Here is a 19,863-nt window from a genome sequence, read left to right as displayed (position 1 = left end):
GCCTAGATCGCCGCGGTCCTAACACAGAATCCGTCTGCGGCTCGCCTCCCTCCCTAACCCCGGAAGCGTGGCGCCCTCGGCTTTCTCCCGCCCCTGACTCGCGGCACCCCTCCGCAGGACGCTTGGTTGGGCCCGGGGCGGGGCCTGCAGGCGCTCCACGTGCTCCTGCAAGCTCCGCTCCCGCGGCTCTGCCACCGCCCCCACCACCTCTGGGTCGACGGGGGTGGAGTTTCAGGGGGGCGGGGCGGGAGGCGTGGGCGAGGGGCGGGGCGGACGCGGAGCGCTCGTCCGGCTGCCCAGGCCAAGGGGCTGAGAGCAGTGGGGCAGGCGTGGCGGCCGCAGGAAGGCACTGAGAGCTGACGGGAGTCCGACGCCTGGTGCTGCGAGCTTTCTCTGAGGTAAGACCAGGAACCCGGCTCCCCAGGACGGCCCCCGAGCCCGGCCACCGCGCCCCGGCCGCTCACTGTGCCCCTTGCCGGCCGGGTGGCGGTGGCTGGACGGGACTTCAGGAGGGCTTCTGGAAGTCGCGAGCCCCAGCCCAGGCGGTGTCCCCTTCTCTGCGTCTTTCTTCGCCTTCCCGTCGCTGCCTCGGCTCTGGGCGTCGGGCACCGGGCTGGAAGGTCGCTTTTCCGCGAGTCGGAGCTCGCCCACGCCGGGAAGGGAGGACGGGGCCCCGGGGCAGCTGAGCCGGGCGGCGGGGGAGGAGCGGAGCTCCGGGGCCGCGTCTGCGGCGAGGGCGGGAGGCCGGCCGGGGCTGCGGGCTGCGCCCCCGGGCACGGTGCGCGCGCTCGGCTTCCCGGTGGTCGCCGGCGCCCTGGGCTGGGGGCGCCTGCCCTTCGCGCCCTGTCTCTGTGACCCGGCGGCGGCGCCAGCCCCCGAGCCCCGAATTCCTGGGTGCCGCCTGTTGTGCGCGCGCCGGCCCGGGCAGCCCGACTGCGGGAGGGGACCTGAGGCGCGAGGTCTGCCTCATCGTCCCTTAGCCGGGGGAGCCGGAGACTGAGCTCGGGCTCGGCGACGCCGGAAGGGGGCCTTGGTGGGATGCGAGTGGGGGGCGCGGCCTGCAGAATTTGGGTTCCTGGAGGAGCTGTCGGAGCGCAGGCCCGGCCCGGGGCAGAGGAGACCCCCAGCTGCTGATCGGGGAGGGCCAGGACCTGTCAGGGATGGACAGCTGGGAGCCACCGGGTGAGGTCTACAGGGATTATAGCAGCACCTCCAGTCCCGGGACAGCATAACCTAATGGTGAGGGCGTTTTCTTGAAGGCAGGAAAAAATGGAAAGCTGTCAAAATAAAGCCCATTTTAAAGTTGAAATGAAAGTTGGAGGATTTTCAGGCCGTGCAGTTGTGTAGCTAGTGTCCAAAGAAATATTAGCTCCTTGACACCCTTTTCGTTTGGATTTCTTAGCAAAAATATGTTTTGCCAGTATTTCCCTTAGGAGTTGTGCATTGCCCGCAGTGGGGAAGGAAAACTTAAGCAAGCGTTCTCGGGTTGCTTTTAACTTGCCTGTGCTCTCCAGCCTTTTTGAGTGTGCAGAAAAAGTATCTCGCTGGATTTCTCATGTAGGATTCCGGCTCTTCTTCTCTGGGGCCCGTCGATGTTTGTTTATTGGTTTTATAAGCATCTATTTAAATTTAGTCCTTGAACGAAATACTCCCCGTTGCCACAGGGTGTAGTTTAGGGATTAGAGAATACTGTTGGATAAAACTGCTAGTGGCTTCATTTTGCAAGAATGTAAGTCATTTCCTTTCTGTGATTTCAGGGAGTTGATATTTCACAGCATCACAACTTTGTGGGGAAAATTTTCCGTAATACATCTGTCATTAAAAAGGCTTTTGACTTTTGGATTTCTCTTCTTAGAGCAGAGCATAAATTTAGGCTCAGCAGTGTTAAAGTATCAGAAGTTTTTCAGAATCTACAGCATTCTGAAACTATTGTAGAAGGTAATTTTGACAAGCACCAAGACCTGCAAACTGCCTGCAGGATAGAGAGTGGGGGAGGGGAGAAGACCAGAAGAGAGAGGCAGGAAAACAGATGCCTGGGCTGTTGTCCTTTGTCGTATAAAACTTCTAGCACTTAATCATTTTTCCTTGGGTGTGGTTTTGAGAAATAAAAGTATTATGTTAAAAATGAAAATACTCCACAGTATGAGACAGCTGACATTTGAATGCTCTTTCAGTGTGTTTGTAAACATATTGGATTTACATTTCATATTAAAATGGACTTCTGGGATTATTAGATGAGAAGGGTCCCCCAGGGGATATCTAGTATCAAGTTATCTGCAGGATATCTTTTCCAGAAAGCAGACTGCCTGTAATATGAACTAATTCCCCCCCCATCCCCCTTTGAATTGCTTGTAAGAGTGCCTGAGATCTGACACTGATGGACCACAGTAATCAGCAGTTCTTGCAGGGCCCCAAACATTTTAAGGGACAGGAAATCTTTCTCTGTTTCTACCCCCTCCTTTTTGGTGGGGCAACAGGGGTAAGCTACCAGCTTCAAACACATAATTTGAACTTGCAGATTTAAGATGCTCCTGGCTCTACAGGAAAACTGAATGGGCCAGGATGAAGACGGCTGCTTTTGAAAGGGAAATGTCAATGTGCTAGGTAATAATTTTTAGCTACAAGTTCTTTAGAAACTCATTCAGCTGGTCTAGTTGAATTGAGCCGGGGGGGGGGATGGGTTGTAGAGCTTTTCTGATTTCTGAACTTTGTTTCCACTTTTAACTACACTTAACAAAGCTTTTGGCTTTCAGAACTTATGACATAATAGACCATGTAGCCTTTTACTGTAGATGCTTGAAATGAAAGTTTCAAACAGAATTGTTTTTGACTGAGCTGTCAAGTTCAGAGTTTAGTGTAAATGAGTCCTGTCTCACAACTAACTTTTTTGATAAAGGAATTCTTTGTAGTTTTCAACTTGAATGTTGCAGATTTTGATTTCTGAGTCTGTGGGTTTTTTTTTAAAAAAAACTAAAACCTGCAAACAATTATTTTAATACATGAAAGCCGGTACCAAGAAAAGATTAATTCAGTCCAGATGTAAAAATGTATGTGAATTTTAGATTTGGATGATCTCAACCAGTTTTCCCTTTTGTTGATGAGGCTGCCTGGATCCCAGATGGCATTCACAAATTATCCCTTAGGTGGTTTTCTGAGTTCAGAACTAAATTTCACCAGCCTTCTCTGAAGTCATTTTAATATTTTTTCAAGTTTTCTGAAGGATAGAAAGCTTTCTGCATTTATAGAGAGATGGATTTTTCATACTACTCATTAATACTAACCTTTTAAATGCCCTGGTTTGGTAGGTGAAGCCTATGGGGAAACTGGAGGTATTCAGTATTGTGTATTCTTCTTCTTCTTTTTTTTTAATTAAGAGGTACAAAACTCCAGTTATAAGAATTGTGTATCCTTATGGGCAAAGCATAGAAGATTTGGTTTTTGTTTATGCAATTCCAACTTTCTTCTTTTAAAGAAAAAAGTTTTAAATGTGTTTACAGTCTTCAGTAGAATCCTGTTGTAACAGTTTGTGGTCTCTGATATAGCAATTGTATGATGAGCCTCTACCATTCATTCTCAACAAGAAACAGCAAACACAACTAATAAGAAGACTCCAGTATTTTTTTAGCTTGTACTCCCAACACCAGAGTTATAAAGGATGTGTGTTATATATTTAAAATTATAATTTTTTAGGAAGTCTTTGTATGATTATATAATTATACATTTTGGGTGTTTGAGTACATTGTGATTGTATATAAAACAATCCAGTGTAGGAGGGGGGGAAGGAAAGATTTAGTGAAGGAATTTATGAGTGGTGAAATTTTAGTTAAAATGTATCTTTCCTGAAACCCAAACAGGAAAAATGGTATTGTTGGTCTCTGTAGTTAAACTTTGATATAGGGAGTAGTTGCAAGGGCTATTTGAATTGCACATTCCTCTGAGGAAGAGGCTTTGGGGGCCTATAAAAATAAGTAGAAACAAGTTAAAGGGATAATTTGAGAGGAAGGAAGAAGTAGAATACTGGGCATTGAACTGCAAGGAGAATCTAAACTTAGAAGGATGAGTATTGAGAACAAGGCTGAAGTAGGGAAAGCTTTCTATTTAAAAGTAAATTAAAGAAGAAGATCTTTTTAGCTGAGAAAAAGGATTAGAATTAAGGTGCCCTATAAGGTCTGTATACAACATGAAATAGTGCTACGGAGTGATATTTATGCTGGAAACCTTGCCTGCATTTGTGTTGAATCACTAGTTTGGTGTTAAATATTGCATTCAGGGGCTGGATGCTTATTACCGTCCTCTGCTCCCCCTTGCCCCCTTATACCCCCACCCCACTTCCCATTTCATAGGCTGGAAACATTTTTTGTCTAAGTTCTAATGATACGAGAAATATTAAATTAGTCCTCCAGCATTTGGGAGAACTGCTGATGCCCATCCGCCATGCTGTGGGACCAGAGGGACTCTACAGCAGTATTGGCTGAAGTTATCATAAAGTTTTGAGTGAAAACATGCAATCTGTGTTTCCAGTTACCTTATATGATTTAGTGGTGTAATTACTTCTGATGCAACTTTGTGTATATCACTTTTCATATGTATCAAATGGAGCAGTCATGCAGTATACCGTATTGATCAAAGAGGGATCCTAGAACATTGGGGAGGGGAAAGAAATCACTGATCTGACAGCTGGTATAACGTAAGGAGGAAAGTGTGGTGCCGAAACATTCACAGATGAACCAGACACAGAGCAAAGGAGAAGGCAGTGTTTCCTGGAGCTTCCTTGGAGTTGTCTGTAGCACAGCGTTTTCTGGAATGCCTTTCCCCACCTATGTGGCCTTACCTAGCAGAGTTTAATCTATACAGCAAGAATCTAGGTAGAGATTTGGTCATTAACCAAGTCATTTCATTAATGTGGTAATTGGGATAATTCTGATCAAAAGTATCTATTTTGAGCCTCCATATTCCAATTAGATTATCCTGGGATATTTTCAGATGTTTTCTAACAACTGCCTTTGTACATATATGTTATAGAACTTTGAGCAGAAATGTTTTACTGGTATATGAAGATAGAGGGAAAAGCAATATGTTATACTACCTTATAGCCACAGTTTCATGTGAGGGAGGAAATCATTATAAAAATCAAGGAGATTCTGGATGAAGATTTTAGGAAATTAACGTCATTTCTCACTTAGCTTCTCAGGTGGTTCTTTGTCTGATTCACATTAAACGAAATGTAATTAATTTTCTCCCTACAGGTAGCAGTACTTATGCTGTCCAGTTTTAGTAGATGGCTTTTGTTTGGAGGGAGTGGGTGTCCCTGTGGCTTTATTTCTTTGAACTTGTTCCTGAATAATTACATACAACCAGAAAAATGCAGAGATCAGAAGTATACAGCACAAAGTGATCATATCTAGGCACTCAGCATCCAAATCAAGAAACAGAACCTTACCAGGCACACACCCCGCCCCAGCTCCAAGTTTCTTGCAGTCATAATCCCTGCCCCAAGGATGACCACTATTCTGACTTTTATTGCCGTAGGATAGTTTTAACCTGTTTGGGGGTTGCATTTATTTATTTATTTTACTTATTTATTTTTGGCTGTGTTGGGTCTTAGTTACTGCACACGGGCTTTCTCTAGTTGCGGTGAGCGGGGGCTATTCTTCATTGTGGTTCGTGGGCTTCTCATTGCAGTGGCTTCTCTTGTTGCAGAACACAGGCTCTAGGTGTGCGGGCTCAGTAGTTGTGGCACGTGGGCTTCAGTAGTTTTGGCTCGCGGGCTCTAGAGCGCAGGGTCAGTAGTTGTGGCACACGGGCTTAGTTGCTCCGCGGCATGTGGGATTTTCCCGGACCAGGGCTCAAACCCGTGTCCCCTGAATTGGCAGGTGGATTCTTAACCACTACACCACCAGGGAAGCCCCTCTTGGGCTGCATTTGAATGCAATCAAGTATAAGTTCTTTTTCGTGTCTTTTTTAACTCAACGTGGTGTCATGTCCAAATTGATTCAGGTAGCAGTACTTGTTTTTTCTTTTATTTCTGTGAATAAATATACCTAGTTTATTCATTCTGTTGATAGACATTTGGGTAGTGTGGGGCTTGACCTTTTGATGGCTCAAGAAAAATCAAGCAGTTTGGAATTGAAAGAAGAGTAATCTTCAGGTTAAAAGAAAAAAATACATCAGAAACGTTAGAGAAAAAAATACAATATCACACAAAAATAAAGGCTGAACTCAGTCCACAGAATCCGTGTTTCAGGGACACATTTAGGAATATACCAACTGGATCTTGCCGGATTTCACTTGAGAATTGAGAAGAGGGAAAGGACCTTAGGTGACAGCTAGCCCCTTCTTTTTTTTTTTTTTTTTTTTTTTGCGGTACGCGGGCCTCTCACTGTTGTGGCCTCTCCCGTTGCGGAGCACAGGCTCCGGACGCACAGGCTCAGCGGTCATGGCTCACGGGCCCAGCCGCTCCACGGCACGTAGGATCCTCCCAGACCGGGGCACGAACCCGTGTCCCCTGCATCGGCAGGCGGACTCTCAACCACTGTGCCACCAGGGAAGCCCAGCCCCTTCATTTTTTAAAGGTGAGGGGACTAAAGATCCAAAAGACTGAGTGACTCAGAGTCTCACAGCTAATGACAGTGCCGAGAGTAGAAGCTGCTTCTGACTTCCAGTCTGGTCTAGACTAGTGCCATCTGAGGGCTGAAACTCAGCTCACTACTCTGTTGTCCAAGCAGTGAGTCCACTGGCCTGGAGCATGGGGTGCCCTTTCCTGATCCACACAAAGATATCCTATGGCTCGGTTCAGATAGAAGACCTGCCCAGAGAAAATGGAGCTGTGGCCCAGTGAGGCAGAATTATACTTCCTCAAGGCTGCTCTGCCTCTGCCCCCAGTACAGAGCCCTTGGAATTTCTGTTTAACCCCTTTCTCCTTCTCTCCTCTCTCCAGTGAGACTTTGGGTTATAAGCGCCAAGTAGGTGATATCTTGAGGTCCCTCCTGGCTCATTGTTTTATTCATCCATAAACAATCTAGGATTGACCCCAATTTCAAAGGACTGCTCTCTAAATATTTTCAGAATGGTTTATTCTTAAGAATAAGAATATATATAAATATATATTTTTTGCCTCTTCCTGACATTATGTCACCCCCTTTCTATACACTTTTCTCCTCCATTCTGCCCCCCCCCACCCCCTTTAAGTTATCTTTTCTTAAATATCCCTGGAAACATCCAGTTTCTGGTCTCTGTCTACCAAAAACAACAGTGAAATTCTGATGCTGAAATCTGTGGCACTTATTGTAATAAGTGCTCCGCTCCCAGGAAGCACTTATTGTAATAAAACATAGGATTATGAGAAATCTGATAGGTAAAACAAAGTGCTTGTGAAGGAAGTCTGTTGGTATAGATATTTTCTTTCATGTTTCCCTAAAGAGAAAAAGGACATTTTCGTGGTTCAAGAAAAGACTCAGAATTTCAACTTAGGCTCATTAGGAAGGTGAAAAAAAGGTAAAACAAATAAAAGAGAGCAAAACCTGAAGCTTCATAAATGGGTAGTAAATAACATATCCTGCTCAAATGAGATACAGCTTATAACAGCAAAATTTTAGCATGTATAATCTTAGCAAATAAGAGATAAGTAAGAGATACCTGGGGGAAGAGTGCTCACCATAGGGCCTGACAAATTGCTCACTGAAATTACTACAGAAAAGAGTAATAAGTTTTGAAGACAAAATGGAAGAAAGGCAGTAAAATATAAACGTTAAGAACAAGATTTTTGAGATTAGTTCTCTGGGGTCCAAATCTAGGCTCCACTGTTTTCTAGTGTGTAACCTGGGGGAAGTTACTTAACTCTCTGAACCTCTTTTTCCTCATCTGTAAAATGAAGATAATAATAGCAACTATCTCATAGGGTTGTTTTGATTAAGTGAAATAGCACATGTAAAGCAAGTGCCATGGTGTGACACATAGTAAACAGTCAAGAAAAGTTGGCTTTTATTACTTAAGACAAAAAGAAATGATGTATACAAAGATTTCTAGCCCTTGGAAATCCCTAAGCTTTTGTTTACAAGTAGTTGTTCACAAGATTTTATTTTGTATTTTGATCGCATTAAGTAGGCAACAAATTATAGTATTTCTAAGTTACAGATATTGGGCAATCTATACTGCTGCACTAAGAATAGCTGGCATGTCCCACTGATCACTAATTGAGTTATTTTTCCTAATTCTCCTATTTCCAGCAGTCTCATTCCCGCAGCTTCTGCCTGCTTGCTAATTATTTCTTTCCAGCTGCCAAAAAGTAAATTTACAGATTAAAAAAATTCTCTTTGTGATGAATAATGTTGTACAAAGTAGTTTTAAACTTAGAGTACCAGTGGCCCATGTCTTTTTCTCTTGTACTCTGCAGATTTCATGTGAGACCTTTTTAAGAAAGCCACTATTATTGGGATAAAGCAATTGTTTATTCCTCCCAACCCCACGCACCACCATTGGCACAGTTTATAAAATGTGGGCCAGACCCCTTTACGATTTTCTGTTAGGCCCAAAACTTAAGATTTTTAAACCATTCATTCAAAGAAAATTAATAGTCTGAAAGTTTCAAAGGAGTTTTTAAGAAAAACAAACTTAAGCACATTAGAAAGACACATTTACATCTAAATAGCATAATTACAAATCCAGTCAAAATAGGCACAGGATGTTCCAGAATAATCATGGGTGTCATTCTGCTCTGTTCATTAAAAGGGGGGCCTACCCCAGATAACCCTGTGCCCTGGTAGGTGTTGTATAATATCTTAAACTTAATAAACTTAATACTTTAAAAATGTTCACCAGGTCCCTCAAAAAACAGGTTTTGCTTCTGTATGAAGTATCCAGGACTGTGTTGAATACTTACTGCAAGTCCTGCCAAAGCGTTTCTTGTCTTGGTGGGGGAACAAAATATATGTGTTTAGAGAGGTATTAGATATTTCCCAGTAAGTGCTAAGTGGACTCCTGGAGCAGAACCAATGATGCCCAAAGGTAGGATGGCCCTAGCTTCCCTGGGGCTGCTGGATTTGGGTTGGGTCAGGAGGTCAGGCTGGGATCTTTGTATTCCTCAAGTACAAAGGACCTTTTCTAGGAGCAACAGACATGTTCAGGATTTGGTAAAAGTCTCAAATATTAAAAGAAAATTATGAAATTGAAACTATTAAATGTTTAATTAAATTCATTCATTCATTCAACATAATACATGCCTACTGTGTGCTAGACACTGTTCTAGGCCCCGTAGCTACGTCAGTGAACAAAATAAAGAAAATAATCCGGCCTTCATGGAGCTTATATCCTATTAGGAGACAAACACTAAACATAACAAAGCTATAGTATTTTAGAATGTAGTGTGTTTGGAAAAAGAAAAAGCAGAGCAAGGTAAGGGACATTAGGAGCGCTGGAGGAGGGAAGCAGGGCCTTTGGCAATTTCAAATAATATGGTCAAGGTAGGACTCATTGAGAAGATGACATGAGGGAAGAAGTTGGCCATACAGAGACACCTGGGGGAAGAGTGTTCCAGCAGAGGGACCAGTGAAGGCCTTGGGCAGAAGTGTGCTTGGTCTGTCCCAGGACCAGTGAGAAGGCCACAAAGTAGCAGTAGATGAAGTTATAGAGGTTTGGGGAGCTTATCACGTAGTGTCTGCCTGGTGGACCATTTTAAGAACTTTGGCTTTTACTCTGAGTGAAATGGGGAGTCACTGGAGAGTTTTGAGCCTAAGAGTAAGGTGATTTGACTTGCATTTTAATAGAATCACTGGCGGCTGTGTTGAGATTGAAAAATGGAGTAGGGTGGTCCCGGGAAGCAGGGATACAAGTTAGTCGCTGTTGGCAATAATCCAGTTGAGAGATGCCAGTAGCAGTGGAGGAGGTGGTGAGAAATGACCGAGGTTTATTTTATAGGTCGAACCAATAAGATTTCCTGATTTGAGGAGTATGAGAAATAGCGATCAGAGGAAGGATAACACCAAGGCTTTTTGCATAATTATGGAGTTGCCATGAACTGAGATGGGGATCTGATGGAGGAGCTGGTTTGGGAAAGATAACCAAGCGCCATTTTGGACATGTTATATTCAACTTCCAAGTGGAGAAGTTGAGCAGCTTGTTGGATTTAGGAATCTGGAGTTTAAGGAAGACGTCCAGGCTACAGATAGAAATTTGGAAGTCGCCGGCAGGCTTTGGATGAAATCATATAGGGAATGTCTGTAGACAGGGAAAGCAGTCCATGGACCAAGCCTTGGGTCATATCCATATTTATAGTTTGTGGAAAAGAGAAGTCTCATAAGAATGTATCTTAAGCCAAAGGAATTATGCACATATTTCTGACATAGTGGACCTAATTGTTTCCATTCCCTAAGTAACAGTGTTATTATTAGTAGATATTAATTCTACTGACCCACACCATGGGAAGAAGGAACTATGAGTTACTTTTTCTGTGATGAGGGGCTTGGGCTGAGCCTGAGGCACTTCAGGCTCTAGAGAGTGAGTTGATAAGGAGGAACCAGTAGAGAAGACTGAGGAGCAGTCAGGGGACAGGAGGGAAATTAAAAGCATATACCTGAAATCCAGTAAGGAAAGCATCTCAGGGAGGAGAGAGTGATTCAGTGGTGTCGTGTCAAGTCAAGTAGCTTGAAGACTGAGAGTTGCTCATTAGATTTAACAACCTTGAGGTCACTGGTGACCTTGACAAGAGCTGTATTAGTGGCAAGGTGGGGGACAAAAACCTGGCTGGAGTGGGCTCAAGAATGAAAAGCTTCCGAAAGATAATTCTTATTTTTAGTTCAGTTTCTTATACTATTCAATATTCTATGTGAGTACATTTTAATATGTCTGATAAAATGTGGGGTGGGACTTCAGAATGCTGGGGGCCATGAGGGTCTACAACAGGGATGGGGAGCCTTTGCGTTTCCCACTAGTAGAGTGTATGGTAGGATTGTTTTGTTTTGTTTCTAGTGACGACATGTTCTTTAATTCAACCCATTAATCATTTCATATGAAAAGGATAAAACAGAGCCCCAGTGAGACATGTGTTTTGAGTTGGCTTCTTTTTCAGCAACACTGATAGGTTTGAGCTGACCAGTCTATATACATCATGGTACTCCACCAGCCTGAAAACCTTCATTCATGGAGTGGATGGCTCAGGTTAGGGGTTCCCAGGGGCCAGAGCAAACTGAGTAATAGAAGCTTTGCTTGTTTAATATTTCTTTTATGCTTTGATGACTTTCATTGTGAATATTATTTCAAGGCATGTGATTAAGCAATTTTCATAGTTCTGTATTTTATATCATAATTATGCACTAAGAATTTTCTGGTCTGGGAATTACCTTTGAATTATAATTATAACTTTCTGTAATACTATCATCAGAAAGAATCAACAGGTCTCTGATACTAGTTATCTTTTCTTTCTCTAAGCTTATTAAAATGCTAAAACATAGGCCTTTAATGCTTAAATATTGCTTTTGGGTAGTTAAAAGCTTATAGTGATAGGTAGAATTAAAACATTGTTACATATATTTGAGTGCTGCTTGGTAATGAAAGTACTGTATAGTAATAGTCTTTAGAAAGTTGCTGATTATGGGAAAATGCTGGAAAGGGTAAGGACTTTTCATTTGTAGTGGATTATGGCACATGTTTTTTGAGAAGTGGAGATCCAGTGATTATATGTGTGTTTCTAGTGGGTTGTGGTATACACATATAATGTCAGCATTCTCTGAGGTACTGTTCTGTCAACACTGTTTTATTAGTATCAGTTTGAATGTTGTTCCAGCTGAAACTTATAAGTCACTCTACAGTTAATTAAACGAATGAAATTGGCCTGTAACAGTGAAATGCTTAACACAAGGCCAATGTGAAATAATTTGGCAGTGCTGAGTGTTTTACATGGTTAAATACTGGAGCGTGCAGAGGTATAAAACTAAGCAAATTATGAAATAAATGCTAAGTCTCTTAAGTCATTGACTACAGGATGAACTCCAGATCTCTTAGCGTGGAGTTCGACGTGCCAAAGCAGAGTTGCAAGCCTGTGGCGCACCAGCAAGATTGGCTACAGACATGTTTTGGTTTTAACACAGTGTTGAAAACATCTATTTTCCAGCATTTAAAAATTGAGAAACTTTAAATTAAAAAAAAGTGAATTTTACACATTTTCTTAAAAAACTAGAAGGCATGGCAATGATCTGTTGGGGCAACATAGCAGCTTCCCTTTTTATACGGGTGTGTGCTCAGCAATCCCCCGTTGTCCCCAACAGAGATCCTCTTGCTTCCAACATTGAGACCAAGTGTCTGTTGACATTTTTCATCCTGCAGGCTTCACTCCGATGTTAACTGTCCCTGTAGGCATGTGAGTTTGCTGTCCTCCTGTTGTAAATACTTATTTTCCAGTGTCATCTCGAAGCTCCTTAAGTCTAGCCAAATTGTTCTGCCCTTTGTCCCGTCAAACACATACACAGTTAGTCTGGGTCATGCTTCCTCTACCCCTTCCACTGAACTGAGCTGTTTATTGCCTATACCACTTGATGGAAACAGAGCACATGCTACATTGTATAAGTCATCCTTTTATATATATTTTCTAGCTTCTCAACTGTATTAGAATTTTCTTGAGGGCAACAACTATATCTTAGAATTTACTAGTGCCTATCAAATTTATTTTAGATTTAATAGATTAACTATTGTTTAGATTTAGCTTCCAGTGTATGGTAATATATGATTATTATGATGCTGTAAAAAGATTAGAAAGTATCAAAATCTTGTATAAAGTCTGCTTCCTCAAATAGGACTTTAATTTACTATGTCCATTCCTTTGTAGCTTTGTAATCACATTTATGTAATCTAATTGAGTATTAATTCACTAAACACCTCATTTATTGCCAATTCTCTGATTCTGTTAGGTAGATGAATGAAGTTTCCAAATTACATTACATTATATTACAACATACCATTTTATTTATTTCAGATATGCTTCTTTCTAATGGCTATTATTGTTTTACATGGCTTATTTTCTCATTCATTTGACAAATAGTGTGTACACTATACGGAAGGCCCTGGAGATGTGTGAACTTGACAAGCATGATGGTACCTGCTCTTCAGAAACTTTTAGCTGGAAAGGCAGATATTAAATAATTGAGTATATAATTGTTCAATTTTGATAAGTATTAAGTAGGGCGTGTTCTGAGACCTTATAACAGAGCACTCTGGTCTGGGGGCAGGGGCTGCAGTATGGCGTACAACACGACTGAATTCTAAACTCCTTGACTTTCTCATAATTCCATAGCAGTTTGTAAAATATTCTGAAGGTAAAAATTTAACCTTAGAAACAAATAAATTAAGGGGTAATTTATGTAACAAAATAAGAGCTTAAAAAAAAAAACTTTTCCAAAGAATTTACCATTGGCTGTAGACATTGCATTAATGATAAAAATTATAATTTATAGCCCTATAGTCTTTGTTTAATACTTGAGTTGAACTCTGTTTAAGTAAACAAAAGGAAAAAGGGAAATTGAGCTAGAAATTTCTGATCTGGCTAACTTGCAAAACAACTTTTGTTTTATGAAAGTAATTATTTCAAAGGCATTTGTAGTAAGAACTTTTCTTATGACTTTCAAAAATAGGATATAAAAAGTAAACTGATTTATTCCTTCAAGAGTAACCAGGGTATTGTACCTTAATTTTATACTTCTAAGCCCATGACTGAGAAAAATTAATAGTTTATCAGTCTGATCTTGGAGTGAGGTAATGTGGTGTCGTGGAAAACCTCAGCAGTAAAGTTAGTGACAAGTGTGAGCCAAAAAATAGAGTGGAATTTTGTGTGGTTGCATATATTTTATCACAACAGTCAGACATGCTTTAAGTGTTTTTTCCTAAGGAAAATAGAATTTTATACTTAACCCATCTAAATATAGTGGTAAAGTTAATTTTTTGCATGGTTTATTGTCACACTGAAACAAAGGTCAGCCGCAGTGGTGCCACTTCTGAAATCTTTGTTAAGAAACTCATGTCACTTGCTAATTATAAAAGGAGGTTCAGAAAAATCGCCATACTTAAGGAAGGTTTAGTGCAAATAAACCCAAGATTTTTAAATGTGATCTTAAGGAAATGCAAGGAAATCAGATCAGGGCATAGTTTTTTAAGAAATGTCAAGTGTCATGTACAATTTAAAATAAATTCCAAATAAATCTGTTTAAAATCTTTTTAACTTCAAATATTCATTAACTGAGCCCACATTCATTTTAAATCTGTAGAAAGGATGTTGAACTGATAATTTGTCATTTACTACATTATTTGCCGTTACTGGTGCCTGGAGAAATGTAAAGATAAATTTTTGTAAATGTCAGTTGTCGAATAAAACCTAGCAGGAAAAGCTAATGGAAGTTATTTTATTCATAACATAGAACGAAACTTCCTTTATTTATTTTTTATTTTATTTATTTATTTTTGGTTGTGCTAGGTCTTAATTGCGGCTTGCGGGCTCCTTAGCTGTGGTATGCGAACTCTTAGTTGTGGCATGCATGTGGGATCGAGTTCCCTGATCAGGGATTGAACCTGCGTCCCTTGCATTGGAAGGCAGATTCTTAACCACTGTACCACCAGGGAAGTCCCAGAACAAAACTTCCTTTAATAATTGACTTATGGATTCTTGAACTAGACTCATGTTTCTGACCAATACATTTTCAGGAAATTTGTAATCAGTATATTATAGATAGAGGAGTTAAATTAATGCATTTTAATGTATAATCTGTTTTCTACTGAGAAGACTTTGAAATATATGCTCAATTGGCAAGGGGATGGGAAAGGATATAAAATTTTATTTGGGGGCTTGGGTAGGCTGGTTAGTGGTCATCTGAATTCCATTTTCTAGTGCTTTGAATCCTGACCAGACATGTTGTAGTGGGACTCCTGTTTGTGTATCTTTTTCTGGTATGATGTTATTTTCTGCATTACTAAGGTTAGTCACATCTTCCATGTAGGCAGTAAGCTGTTTGAGGACAGACAAGATGCTGCATTTCTCCCTCTCCTGAATTCTTCCATAACTCCTAGAAAAGTCCTGGCTCTTGACTTAAGCCCAACAGGATTACAGCTTTATTCTTTCTGATCTCTATAAGGTGAGAGAACCATCATGTAGATTTGAACCTTCAGCAAGTCAGGGAGGCATTTGACACATTAATAAAAGTAACAGAGGGCTTCCCTGGTGGCGCAGTGGTTGAGAGTCCTCCTGCCGATGCAGGGGACACGGGTTCGTGCCCCGGTCCGGGAAGATCCCACATGCCGCGGAGCGGCTGGGCCCGTGAGCCATGGCTGCTGAGCCTGCGCGTCCGGAGCCTGTGCTCCGCAACGGGAGAGGCCACAGCAGTGAGAGGCCCGCGTACCACAAAAAAAAAAAAAAAGTAACAGAAATGTGTTTATGAAAACCCATATGCCTATTTCCCAAGTCTGACATATAAGTAAAATATAACTCTTCCCGTAACAGTCATGTGTATTCAAATTTAATGTTGGCATTCAAAAATATACATTGTGTTGCTTAAATTTTCAAAAGCCTGTGAAAATACAAATTTTGTTTCTTAAACTTTCAAAAGAGCATAAGATTGGGTTTTTAACATTAACAATAGAATGCAGTGATAGAAATTATCTGTGATTTCTCGATGCAGAAAAACAAGGTCTCTTTTGAAATGCCTTAATTTGGGGTTTCTTCCTGGCCCGCGAAAGAACAGGGATTCTTGTTTCCTCATGCCATAAGTTTTCTGTGAGCATACGGAAGGTAGAGTGTACACAGATTTCCTCTGCTTTTCTGGGGTTGGCCAAGGCATAAGTTTAATCCATTGAAAATGTCCACTTGACCATTCCTGCAGTTTTTTCTCCTTGGCTTGACAGATGGTGGTGTCCACTCATGTTGTGGTGATCTAGTTGTCCATGAGGAGGTAATCTTAACTTGACATGGACCTCTGACCATTTGGGTTGATATGCTTGGCCCTGTGGCCTAGGAATGAGATGATAATGGATGTCATATTTTATTATTAGAGGGTTTATATTGGTCTTACCTTTCTTTCAGATTAGGGACAAAAAACACAAAATGTTGGGATTATTTAATATAAAACTTTTGTGTTGCTGGGCCACCCATCTTCTCTGTTGTTGCCTTGACTTCCTTGGAAATAGGAGTTTTAGCTTCCCCTGACCTCTAGTTCTTCATCCCTCTTCTATGTTCTGTTCCTGCTTCATCTGTCCACCTGTGTGTTCTCTATTCTTACAGAAAACAAAATCTCTGCATATGGTATGTTTTATATTGGGATAATGAGAAATTAACTAAAATCATGTATAGAGAGTCCACCCCTTTCTAGTTTATTTTACTCTGTGTGTGTGTGTGTGTGTGTGTGTGTGTGTGTGTGTGTTTCCTCCTGAGTATATTAATAAAGTTACTTTGTGAGTACTTGTATGAATTTAAACCTTCCACAAGCCAGGGGGAACAGTTTGACCCATAAAGCAAACTTAAAAATGTATTTATGAAAGCCAAGTATGTACCTTCCAAGTCTGACATATGAGTAAAATATGAATAAAAGTAACATGTAGTTAAATTTAATGTAGAATTGAAAAATATTTTGTTTAAATTTTCAAAAACTATAAATAAAGATTGAATTTTGAAGATTACCAATAGATTGTAGCTATAAAATAGAACATTTTCCTCAAAGAAATTGAGATGTCATTGATGAGGTTCCTATGGTAATTAAAAAAATAATATTATATATTTTAAATGTTTGATTATGAGAATAATTATATATAATCATAAGAATAATTACAAATGGTGTTTTTTCAATTCTCTGAGATGCTAAAATGTAAAATAAAATAGATTTTCATAAATGTTTATGCACCTTAATTAGTGAGATTTTTCTGCCTAAATGTAGATAGAAATAGAACCATACAGTATGATTAAGAATTCTGACTACCATTATAGTTTGGTATTATAATAAATTACAGTTCAGAAGTTAAATTATATCTGATATTTGAGTGAGGCCATGGATCTTAAAGAATTATTAGCAACTGGAATATACTACTAAGATGAAATAATGTATTTGAAAGTGCTTTGTAAATGATATACTGTATAGACACACCTCGAAGTCTTAATCACAGTTATCTGGATAGTCATTTACTACTGATACTGTAGGAGAAAGAAGAGTGTAGAAATTATCATAGTGTACCTGGGCCAGCCTACAGCAGGGTGTTTAACCTAGACTGTAGGTCATGAGAGAGAGACTCTAATTCTAAAATCAAACACAAATGTCCTGTATGTGTGCATGGACACATTTGTAGGGCAAGGATGCATACTATTTATCAGATTATATAAGAACCATGATTCATATACTGTATGGTATTTTTTACTTAAACATTAAAGGAAGGTGGGAATTCCCTGGCGATCCAGTGGTTAGGACTCAGCGCTTTCACTCCCAGGGTTCGATCCCTGGTCAGGGAACTGTGATCCCGGAAGCAGCGCAGCATGGCCAAAAAAAAAAAAATTAATGGAAGGTAAGCATTTATTTCCTTTAACCAGATTTTCTAGCATCATAATAATATATATCTGTAGGACATTTTTTATTTTACTGATAAATGGAACCTTTACTTGGTTACTTTATTTGGTCCTCAAAGTAATAGTCTCTCCATTTTACAGATAAGGAGGTTAAATGACTTGTATGATTTGACACCTTTACCTGTTTCAATTTGTGACAAAACCAGAACATGACACTCTTCTTCTAACTCTGGGACCTGTGCTGGTTTCTTGCCACCTCAGTCACAATTGCCCTGTTGATAAAACATTTCTAGAGTGTTTGTAAAATATGGTGCAACATTTTGATTTCTTTTTTCTTTTTTTTTTTAACTACCTATTTAAGTAAATTTAGTTTCTGCCAGATACTAAACGTGTGGCCCTTAATTAGCTTACATTGATTTTGCCATAGAGAATTTTTGTGTCATTCTGAACTAGATAGGATAATCTTTTCAAACATTCTACTTCCCATAATAATGCATTTAACTTGGCACAAAATTCCAGATCATTGGATTTTGTCTGAAGAAAACAAGATATGCATAAAATTTCACACTATCAATCCTTTTGTTACCTTGAAAAAATCTCTATTAATTTGTAGTGTTGGTTAGTAAAGAGAAATTTTTTTTTTTTTTACTATTTTGTCCGATGGTTATTTGATGTGTTCACTCTTTTTTTTTAAATTTAATTTTATTTTTTATACAGCAGGTTCTTATTAGTTATCCATTTTATACATATTAGTGTATACATGTCAATCCCAATCTCCCAAGTGATCCCATCACCACCACCACCCCGCCGCCCCCCTCGCCCCACCGCTTTCCCCCCTTGGTGTCCATACATTTCTTCGCTACATCCGTGTCTCTGTTTCTGCCCTGCAAACCGGTTCATCTGTACCATTTTTCTAGGTTGCACATATATGCGTTAATATATGATATTTGTTTTTCTCTTTCTGACTTACTTCACTCTGTATGACAGTCTCTAGATCCATCCACATTTCTACAAATGACCCAGTTTCGTTCCTTTTTATGGCTGAGTAATATTCCATTGTATATATGTACCACATCTTCTTTATCCATTCGTCTGTCAAGGGGGACTTAAGTTGCTTCCATGCCCTGGCTGTTGTAAATAGTGCTGCAGTGAACATTGGGGTGCATGTGTCTTTTTGAATTACGGTTTTCTCTGGGTATATGCCCAGTAGTGGGATTGCTGGGTCATATGGTAATTCTATTTTTAGTTTTTTAAGGAACCTCCATACTGTTCTCCATAGTGGCTGTATCAGTTTACATTCCCACCAACAGTGCAAGAGGGTTCCCTTTTCTCCACACCCTCTCCAGCATTTCTTGTTTGTAGATTTTCTGATGATGCCCATTCTAACTGGTGTGAGGTGATACCTCATTGTAGTTTTGATTTGCATTTCTCTAATAATTAGTGATGTTGAGCAGCTTTTCATGTGCTTCTTGGCCATCTGTATGTCTTCTTTGGAGAAATGTCTGTTTAAGTCTTCTGCCCATTTTTGGATTGAGTTGTTTGTTTTTTAAATTTTGAGCTGCATGAACTGTTTATATATTTTGGAGATTCATCCTTTGTCCGTTGATTCGTTTGCAAATATTTTCTCCCATTCTGAGGGTTGTCTTGTTTGTAGTTTCCTTTGCTTTGCAAAAGTTTTTAAGTTTCATTAGGTCCCATTTGTTTATTTTTGTTTTTATTTCCATTACTCTAGGAGGTGGATCAAAAAAGATCTTGATTTATGTCGAAGAGTGTTCTTCCTATGTTTTCCTCTAAGAGTTTTATAGTGTCCAGTCTTACATTTAGGTCTGTAATTCATTTTGAGTTTATTTTTGTGTATGGTGATAGGGAGTGTTCTAATTTCATTCTTTTACATATAGCTGTCCAGTTTTCCCAGCACTGCTTATTGAAGAGACTGTCTTTTCTCCATTGTATATCCTGCCTCCTTTGTCATAGATTAGTTGACCATGGGTGTGTGGGTTTATCTCTGGACTTTCTATTGTGTTGCATTGATCTGTATATCTGTTTGTGTGCCAGTACCATACTGTCTTGATTACTGTAGCTTTGTAGTATAGTCTGAAGTCAGGGAGTCTGATTCCTCCAGCTCCGTTTTTTTTCCCCCAAGACTGCTTTGGCTATTCGGGGTCTTTTGTGTCTCCATACAGATTAAAGATTTTTTTGTTCTAGTTCTGTAAAAAATGCCATTGGTAATTTGATAGGGATTGCATTGAATCTGTAGATTGCTTTGGGTAGTATAGTCATTTTCACAGTATTGATTCTTCTAATCCAAGAACATGGTATATCTCTCCAACTGTTTGTATCGTCTT

At 40.2% G+C, this 19,863-nt stretch overlaps 1 protein-coding gene across 16 annotated transcripts in view; it reads left to right on the top strand.

The window, feature by feature from the left end:
- Positions 1-19,863, top strand: part of FRMD6 (FERM domain containing 6) — a 446,878-nt gene that overhangs the window by 368,853 nt on the left and 58,162 nt on the right. The window contains exon 1 of one of the 16 annotated variants that reach the window (XM_079913659.1): positions 300-398. The exons of the other annotated variants lie outside the window; for them this stretch is intronic. The gene's annotated coding sequence lies outside the window, so the exon portion shown is untranslated. Of the gene's footprint in view, positions 1-299; positions 399-19,863 lie in introns of those variants that run through there. 16 annotated transcript variants of the gene reach the window in all.

The sequence above is a fragment of the Stenella coeruleoalba genome (assembly GCF_951394435.1).
Source record: "Stenella coeruleoalba genome assembly, chromosome: 2".
Taxonomy (NCBI): Eukaryota; Metazoa; Chordata; class Mammalia; order Artiodactyla; family Delphinidae; genus Stenella; species Stenella coeruleoalba.
The sequence above is the reverse complement of the archived record's forward strand: the minus strand, read 5'-3'. Positions and strand labels throughout refer to the sequence as shown.